The following is a 9,847-nucleotide window of genomic DNA, read 5'->3' on the forward strand; positions in this document are numbered from 1 at the left end:
TGTGTACAACAGTAGTTCAAATTTTCCTATTGATTTAACATGATACATGTAACCTGGATTTTTATTATACTTAATATCAATCTTAGTGCAATAATTGCTGTAAGCCTGACTCTTGCTGTTCAATGGTTCCCATGTTGGTGCAGTAGGCAGCACGTCATTCTCATGACCTGAAGGTCGTGAGTTCGAGCCTCTCACAGGGCATAGAGTTTTAGAAACTAAATAGTATCATGCATTGTAAAAATGTTTGTAAAAAAATCGGATACCCGTGCCCGGTTTAATGAAACTTCATTTCCAGGCTGTCTTAATGTACGGAAGGTATTACTTATGAGAATCTTGTGGCTTCTGAGAAGAAATTACTTGACAGCCATAAAACATGACATTCTTAATTGAGTACAACAGTATTTCAAGTTGTCATAATGATTTACATATTATGTGTTACGTGGATTTTTATTATACTTGATATCAATCAAAGCGCAAAAATTGCTCTAAGCCTGACTCTAGATGTTCACTGGTTCCCTCGTTGGTGCAGTAGGCAGCACGTCATTCACATAATCTGAAGGTCGTGAGTTCGAGCCTCTCACAGGGCATAGAGTTTTAGAAACTAAATAGTATCATATATTGTAAAAATGTTTGTAAAAAAAATCGGATACCAGTGCTTGGTTTAAAGATTCTTGATTTCCAGGCTATCTTAATATTCTGAAGGTATTACTTCTGAGAACCTTGTTGCTTCTGGGAAGAAATGACTTGACAGCCATAAAACATGGCATTCCTAATTGTGTACAACAGTAGTTCAAATTTTCCTATTGATTTAACATGATACGTGTAACCTGGATTTTTATTATACTTTGTATCGATCTTAGCGCAAAAATTGGCATGAGCCTGAATGATTGTGAACTGGTTGCCTCGTTGGCGCAGCAGGCAGCGCGTCAGTCTCATAATCTGAAGGTCGTGAGTTCGAGCCTCACACGGGGCATAAAGTTTTAGAAACTAGCTAGTATCATGCATTGTAAAAATTTTGCAAAAAAATCGGATACCCGTGCCTGGTTTAAAGAAACTTCATTTCAAGGCTGTCTTAATGTACGGAAGGTATTACTTATGAGAATCTTGTGGCTTCTGAGAAGAAATTACTTGACAGCCATAAAACATGGCATTCTTAATTGAGTACAACAGTAGTTCAAGTTGTCATAATGATTTACATATTATGTGTTACGTGGATTTTTATTATACTTAATATCAATCAAAGCGCAAAAATTGCTCTAAGCCTGACTCTTGCTGTTCACTGGTTCCCTCGTTGGTGCAGTAGGCAGCACGTCATTCTCATAATCTGAAGGTCGTGAGTTCGAGCCTCTCACAGGGCACAGAGATTTTAGAAACTAAATAGTATCATATATTGTAAAAATGTTTGTAAAAAAAATCGGATACCAGTGCCTGGTTTAAAGATTCTTGATTTCCAGGCTATCTTAATATTCTGAAGGTATTACTTCTGAGAACCTTGTTGCTTCTGGGAAGAAATGACTTGACAGCCATAAAACATGGCATTCCTAATTGTGTACAACAGTAGTTCAAATTTTCCTATTGATTTAACATGATACGTGTAACCTGGATTTTTATTATACTTTGTATCGATCTTAGCGCAAAAATGGGTATGAGCCTGAATGATTGTGAACTGGTTGCCTCGTTGGCGCAGTAGGCAGCGCGTCAGTCTCATAATCTGAAGGTCGTGAGTTCGAGCCTCACACGGGGCATAGAGTTTTAGAAACTAACTAGTATCATGCATTGTAAAAATGTTTGCAAAAAAATAGGATACCCGTGCCTGGTTTAAAGAAACTTCATTTCCAGGCTGTCTTAATGTACGGAAGGTATTACTTATGAGAATCTTGTGGCTTCTGAGAAGAAATTACTTGACAGCCATAAAACATGGCATTCTTAATTGAGTACAACAGTAGTTCAAGTTGTCATAATGATTTACATATTATGTGTTACGTGGATTTTTATTATACTTAATATCAATCAAAGCGCAAAAATTGCTCAAAGCCTGACTCTTGCTGTTCACTGGTTCCCTCGTTGGTGCAGTAGGCAGCACGTCATTCTCATAATCTGAAGGTCGTGAGTTCGAGCCTCTCACAGGGCACAGAGTTTTAGAAACTAAATAGTATCATATATTGTAAAAATGTTTGTAAAAAAAATCGGATACCAGTGCCCGGTATAAAGATTCTTGATTTCCAGGCTGTCTTAATATACTGAAGGCATTACTTATGAGAACCTTGTTGCTTCTGGGAAGAAATGACTTGACAGCCATAAAACATGGCATTCCTAATTGTGTACAATAGTAGTTCAAATTTTCCTATTGATTTAACATGATACGTGTAACCTGGATTTTTATTATACTTTGTATCGATCTTAGCGCAAAAATGGGTATGAGCCTGAATGATTGTGAACTGGTTGCCTCGTTGGCGCAGTAGGCAGCGCGTCAGTCTCATAATCTGAAGGTCGTGAGTTCGAGCCTCACACGGGGCATAGAGTTTTAGAAACTAACTAGTATCATGCATTGTAAAAATGTTTGCAAAAAAATAGGATACCCGTGCCTGGTTTAAAGAAACTTCATTTCAAGGCTGTCTTAATGTACGGAAGGTATTACTTATGAGAATCTTGTGGCTTCTGAGAAGAAATTACTTGACAGCCATAAAACATGGCATTCTTAATTGAGTACAACAGTAGTTCAAGTTGTCATAATGATTTACATATTATGTGTTACGTGGATTTTTATTATACTTAATATCAATCAAAGCGCAAAAATTGCTCAAAGCCTGACTCTTGCTGTTCACTGGTTCCCTCGTTGGTGCAGTAGGCAGCACGTCATTCTCATAATCTGAAGGTCGTGAGTTCGAGCCTCTCACAGGGCACAGAGTTTTAGAAACTAAATAGTATCATATATTGTAAAAATGTTTGTAAAAAAAATCGGATACCAGTGCCCGGTTTAAAGATTCTTGATTTCCAGGCTGTCTTAATATTACTGAAGGTATTACTTCTGAGAACCTTGTTGCTTCTGGGAAGAAATGACTTGACAGCCATAAAACATGGCATTCCTAATTGTGTACAATAGTAGTTCAAATTTTCCTATTGATTTAACATGATACGTGTAACCTGGATTTTTATTATACTTTGTATCGATCTTAGCGCAAAAATTGGCATGAGCCTGAATGATTGTGAATTGGTTGCCTCGTTGGCGCAGTAGGCAGCGCGTCAGTCTCATAATCTGAAGGTCGTGAGTTCGAGCCTCACACGGGGCATAGAGTTGTAGAAAGGAAGTAGTATCATGCATTGTAAAAATGTTTGCGAAAAAATAGGATACCCGTGCCTTGTTCAAAGAAACTTCACTTCCAGGCTGTCTTAATGTACGGAAGGTATTACTTATGAGAATCTTGTGGCTTCTGAGAAGAAATTACTTGACAGCCATAACACATGGCATTCTTAATTGAGTACAACAGTAGTTCAAGTTTTCATAATGATTTACATATTATGTGTTACGTGGATTTTTATTATACTTAATATCAATCAAAGCGCAAAAATTGCTCTAAGCCTGACTCTAGATGTTCACTGGTTCCCTCGTTGGTGCAGTAGGCAGCATGTCAATCACATAATCTGAAGGTCGTGAGTTCGAGCCTCTCACAGGGCACAGAGTTGTAGAAACGAAATAGTATCATATTTGGTAAAAATGTTTGTAAAAAAATCGGATACCCGTGCCCGGTTTAATGAAACTTCATTTCCAGGCTGTCTTAATGTACGGAAGGTATTACTTATGAGAATCTTGTGGCTTCTGAGAAGAAATTACTTGACAGCCATAAACATGGCATTCTTAATTGAGTACAACAGTAGTTGAAATTTTCCTATTGATTTAACATGATACATGTAACCTGGATTTTTATTATACTTAATATCAATCTTAGCGCAAAAATTGCTGTAAGCCTGACTCTTGCTGTTCGATGGTTCCCTCGTTGGTGCAGTAGGCAGCACGTCATTCACATAATCTGAAGGTCGTGAGTTCGAGCCTCTCACAGGGCACAGAGTTTTAGAAACAAAATAGTATCATGTATTGTAAAAATGTTTGTAAAAAAAATCGGATACCAGTGCCCGGTTTAAAGATTCTTGATTTCCAGGCTATCTTAATATTCTGAAGGTATTACTTCTGAGAACCTTGTTGCTTCTGGGAAGAAATGACTTGACAGCCATAAAATATGGCATTCCTAATTGTGTACAACAGTAGTTCAAATTTTCCTATTGATTTAACATGATACATGCAACCTGGATTTTTATTATACTTAATATCAATCTTAGCGCAAAAATTGCTGTAAGCCTGACTCTTAGTGTTTAATGGTTCCCATGTAGGTGCAGTAGGCAGCGCGTCAGTCTCATAATCTGAAGGTCGTGAGTTCGAGCCTCACACGGGGCATAGAGTTTTAGAAACTAACTAGTATCATGCATTGTAAAAATGTTTGTAAAAAAATCGGATACCCGTGCCCGGTTTAATGAAACTTCATTTCCTGGCTGTCTTAATGTACGGAAGGTATTACTTATGAGAATCTTGTGGCTTCTGAGAAGAAATTACTTGACAGCCATAAAACATGGCATTCTTAATTGAGTACAACAGTAGTTCAAGTTGTCATAATGATTTACATATTATGTGTTACGTGGATTTTTATTATACTTAATATCAATCAAAGCGCAAAAATTGCTCTAAGCCTGACTCTAGATGTTCACTGGTTCCCTCGTTGGTGCAGTAGGCAGCACGTCATTCACATAATCTGAAGGTCGTGAGTTCGAGCCTCTCACAGGGCATAGAGTTTTAGAAACGAAATAGTATCATATATTGTAAAAATGTTTGTAAAAAAAATCGGATACCAGTGCTTGGTTTAAAGATTCTTGATTTCCAGGCTATCTTAATATTCTGAAGGTATTACTTCTGAGAACCTTGTTGCTTCTGGGAAGAAATGACTTGACAGCCATAAAACATGGCATTCTTAATTGAGTACAACAGTAGTTCAAGTTGTCATAATGATTTACATATTATGTGTTACGTGGATTTTTATTATACTTAATATCAATCAAAGCGCTAAAATTGCTCTAAGCCTGACTCTAGCTGTTCACTGGTTCCCTCGTTGGTGCAGTAGGCAGCACGTCAATCAAATAATCTGAAGGTCGTGAGTTTGCGCTAACATCTTAGCGCAAAAATTGCCATTAGCCTGAATGATTGTGAACTAGTTGCCTCGTTGGCGCAGTAGGCAGCGCGTCAGTCTCATAATCTGTACGTCGTGAGTTCGAGCCTCGCATGGGGCATAGATTTTTAGAAACTAACTAGTATCATGCATTGTAAAAAAAATTGTAAAAAAATCGGATACCCGTGCCCGGTTTAATGAAACTTCATTTCCAGGTTGTCTTAATGTACGGAAGGTATTACCTATGAGAATCTTCTGGCTTCTGAGAAGAAATTACTTGACAGCCATAAAACATGGTATTCTTAATTGAGTACAACGGTAGTTCAAGTTGTCATAATGATTTACATATTATGTGTTACGTGGATTTGTATTATACTTGATATCAATCAAAGCGCAAAAATTGCTCTAAGCCTGACTCTAGCTGTTCACTGGTTCCCTCGTTGGTGCAGTAGGCAGCACGTCATTCACATAATCTGAAGGTCGTGAGTTCGAGCCTCTCACAGGGCACAGAGTTTTAGAAACGAAATAGTATCATATATTGTAAAAATGTTTGTAGAAAAAATTGGATACCAGTGCCCGGTTTAAAGATTCTTGATTTCCAGGCTATCTTAATATTCTGAAGGCATTACTTATGAGAATCTTGTGGCTTCTGAGAAGAAATGACTTGAGAGCCATAACACATGGCATTCTTCATTGAGCACAACAGTAGTTCAATTTTTCATATTGATTTACATATTACGTGTAACATGGATTTTTATAATACTTTGTATCGATCTTAGCGCAAAAATTGGTCTGAGCCTGAATGGTTCTGAACTGGTTGCCTCGTTGGCGCTACCTAAATCCGATCCGTCTGCTTTCTAGATTCTGGATCGTCCAATCAAATCATCGGATTTCCAATATCTTTTCACCAGAATGACCAATCACATGTTCCACTATCCATTTCTCTCCCATATCTTTTCACCAGAATGACCAATCACACGTTCCACTGTCCATTTCTCTCTCCCTGCGCTAAGCCAATCACGGACAGGCTAGCGACGCTCCGAATTCGGAATGGTTTCATACTGTAGAACAACACACACCTTTTCGCCATTCCTGAAAACGACTCTGTAAGGTAAGGGTTTGAATTACATTAAAACACATTTAATACATTTAACACATTTAACACATCCAATCGTGGAAATGATCCACCTTATAAATTCGGACAGGTCATGCTCTGGAAAAGGTAGCGTTATTAACGGTTAATACGCTCTTCTGAAAACTAGTCTGCAATGTAACTGTTTGCAATTTACATTGCAACAAATGCTTTACATGTAAGAACCAATAAATCGCGGAAATGATCGACGTTATAAATTCGTTCTACTGAATATAGGGTATTACTTTATCCAAAAGTCTGACCGTGCGGATTGTCTTACCTTGTCCGGACATGTCACTAATTTTCCTTGTCATTTCACTGACTTTGGTTAATTTACTAGCATGTTAGCATCGGTTTAACTTTACTAACTTGAAATGATTGACGTTCTAAATTCGTTCTACTGAATATTGGTATTATTTAATCCAAAACTCTGACCGTGCGGATTGTCTTACCTTGTCCGGACATGTCAATAATTTTCCTTGTCATTTCACTGACTTTGGTTAATTTACTAGCATGTTAGCATCGGTTTAACTTTACTAACTTGGGTCAACTTCTTGTTAACTTATTGCATGTCAGCCTCAGTAGGAACTAGTAGTACGATTACGGTGAACTACCATTTTAATTCCCCTGTACGGTAAACAACCATTTTAAATTACATGGGGATACACTAGGGATTATTTTGTATGTATCATATGATTCATGAAGTGTAAAGGTAGGTAAAGGTAACGGTCCCATACCAAATATGATGAGTCCTAGTTTGTACACACAGACACACAGACACATATATATATATAGCATATGTCTTTGACAATGTATGGTAACTTGGCCATTCTCCCCCTTGTCTTCAGATGTCTACTAAGAAGCATCGAGCCATGGGGTCTGAGGAGTGGGTGAGCCGCCTGAAGGCATTTGCCTCTTCTGGCACTTGGCCCTCCAGTGCAGGGAACAGGCCATCTCCAAAACAGGCCAAGTGGCACAACCTCTACCAGAAGGTAAACTTTGCCCCAACAGTAAACCAAAACTCCAAAGTGAACCGATTGTGTCTAAGTAAATCATTCATTTCAATTAATTACAGATTGAGTAGTGTCCCACGATGCTGCGTGGGCAGACCTCTATCTTAAGGGTAGCGCAGACATGTACCTGTGGCTTTCACCCCCAGCAGGTAATATTGAGAGACTGGTGAAATCAATGCATTTTGTAGGCTTACAACTTGTGATGTGGACAAAATCCCATTAGTATTAATGCTTGTTTAATGGTTTTATTGTTTCTGTCTGTCATTCTGTGAGAAGGCCTGCAGCTACCTCAGCCTCCACCTCTGCTGCGCCTGCACGGAGCCCTGGGAGGCCTGCTTTGACGCTGGCGATGGTGAATATTTCCATCACATTAAATACCATGTCATTCACCTGGTTAGCCATGATCAACTCATATCAGATCTGTGTGTTTACATAACTTTCATGCGTATCACTGGTGTGTATAATGTCATTTTTAACACCATTTCTCATCTCATCTCTCATTTTCGTCCGCTTATCCGGGGTCGGGTCGCGGGGGGAGCAGCTCAAGCAGGGGGCCCCAGACTTCCCTTTCCCGGGCCACATTAACCAACTCTGACGGGGGGATCCCGAGGCGTTCCCAGGCCAGTGTTGAGATATAATCTCTCCACCTAGTCCTGGGTCTTCCCCGAGGCCTCCTCCCCACTGGACGTGCCTGAAACACCTCCCAAGGAAGGCGCCCAGTGGGCATCCTTACCAGATGCCCGAACCACCTCAGCTGACTCCTTTCTAAGTAAAGGAGCAGCGGCTCTAATCCGAGTTCCTCACGGATGGCTGAGCTTCTCACCCAGCCACCCTTCTGAGAAAACTCATCTCGGCCGCTTGTACCCGCGATCTCGTCCTTTCGGTCATCACCCAGCCCTCATGACCATAGGTGAGGATAGGAACGAAGATCGACCGGTAGATCGAGAGCTTTGCCTTGCGGCTCAGCTCTCTTTTCGTTCCAACGGTGCGGTAAAGCGAACGCAATACCGCCCCCGCTGCTCCGATTCTCCGGCCAATCTCACGCTCCATAGTACCCTCACTCGCGAACAAGACCCCGAGGTACTTAAACTCCTTCACTTGGGCTAAGGACTCGTTTCCTACCCGGAGTAAGCAATCCATCGGTTTCCTGCTAAGAGTCATGGCCTCAGATTTAGCGGTGCTGATCCTCATCCCAGCCGCTTCACACTCGGCCGCCAGCCGATCCAGTGAGTGCTGAAGGTCACAGGCCGATGATCCCATGAGGACCACATCATCTGCAAAAAGCAGTGACGAGATCCTCAGACCACCGAACTGCAACCCCTCCCCACCACGACTACGCCTCGATATCCTGTCCATGTATATCACAAACAGGATTGGTGACAAGGCGCAGCCCTGGCGGAGACCAGCACCCACTGAGAACGAAACTGACTGGCTGCCGAGAATACGAACACAGCTCTCGCTTTGGGAGTACAAAGATTGGATGGCCCTGAGGATAGACCCCCTTACCCCATACTCCCGCAGCACCTCCCACAGTTTCTCCCGGGGGACCCGGTCATACGCCTTCTCCAGATCCACAAAACACATGTAGACCGGATGGGCATACTCCCAGGCCCCCTCCAGGATCCTTGCGAGAGTGAGGAGCTGGTCCGTAGTTCCACGTCCGGGGCGAAAACCGCATTGTTCCTCTTCAATCTGAGGTTCGACGATCGGCCGAACCCTCCTTTCCAGCACCTTGGAGTAGACTTTACCAGGGAGGCTGAGAAGTGTGATACCCCGGTAATTGGCACACACTCTCTGGTCCCCCTTTTTGAATAGGGGAACCACCACCCCGGTTTGCCACTCCTTTGGCACTGTACCCGACTCCCACGCGATGTTGAATAGGCGTGTCAACCATGACAGCCCCTCAACACCCAGAGCCTTTAGCATTTCTGGCTGGATCTCATCAATCCCTGGGGCTTTGCCACTGTGGAGATGTTTGACTACCTCAGTGACCTCCACCAGGGAAATTGACGACGAAACACCATCAACCTCGAGCTCTGCCTCCAACATAGAGGGCGTGTTATTCGGATTCAGGAGTTCCTCAAAGTGTTCCTTCCAACGTCCGACGACCTCCTCAGTTGAGGTCAACAGAGTCCCAACCTTACTGTACACAGCTTGGATGGTTCCCCGTTTCCCCCTCCTGAGGTGCCGGATAGTCTTCCAGAAACACTTTGGTGACGACCGAAAGTCCTTCTCCATGGCCTCTCCGAACTTCTCCCACACCCGCTGCTTAGCCTCCGACACGGCAGCAGCTGCAGCCCTTCGGGCCTGTCGGTACCCTGCAACCGAGTCAGGAGTCCTCCAGGATATCATATCCTGGAAGGCCTCCTTCTTCAATCGGACGGCTTCCCTGACCACCGGTGTCCACCACGGTGTCCGAGGGTTACCGCCCCTTGAGGAGCCTAAGACCCTGAGGCCACAGCTAGCCGCCGCAGCTTCAGCAATGGAGG

General features: G+C 42.1%; 4 non-coding genes across 4 annotated transcripts; all 4 read left to right on the top strand.

Annotated features, from left to right (window-relative positions):
- The first annotated feature begins 900 nt into the window (after window positions 1-900).
- trnam-cau (transfer RNA methionine (anticodon CAU)) lies at window positions 901-973 on the top strand. Its single transcript has one exon. It is a non-coding gene; the product is annotated as a tRNA-Met (tRNA).
- A 699-nt stretch (window positions 974-1,672) lies between these two features.
- Window positions 1,673-1,745, top strand: trnam-cau (transfer RNA methionine (anticodon CAU)). The gene has a single exon. It is a non-coding gene; the product is annotated as a tRNA-Met (tRNA).
- A 699-nt stretch (window positions 1,746-2,444) lies between these two features.
- Window positions 2,445-2,517, top strand: trnam-cau (transfer RNA methionine (anticodon CAU)). Its single transcript has one exon. It is a non-coding gene; the product is annotated as a tRNA-Met (tRNA).
- A 700-nt stretch (window positions 2,518-3,217) lies between these two features.
- Window positions 3,218-3,290, top strand: trnam-cau (transfer RNA methionine (anticodon CAU)). Its single transcript has one exon. It is a non-coding gene; the product is annotated as a tRNA-Met (tRNA).
- The last annotated feature ends 6,557 nt before the right edge of the window (window positions 3,291-9,847 follow it).

This window comes from Gadus morhua, chromosome 18, assembly GCF_902167405.1.
Source record: "Gadus morhua chromosome 18, gadMor3.0, whole genome shotgun sequence".
Taxonomy (NCBI): Eukaryota; Metazoa; Chordata; class Actinopteri; order Gadiformes; family Gadidae; genus Gadus; species Gadus morhua.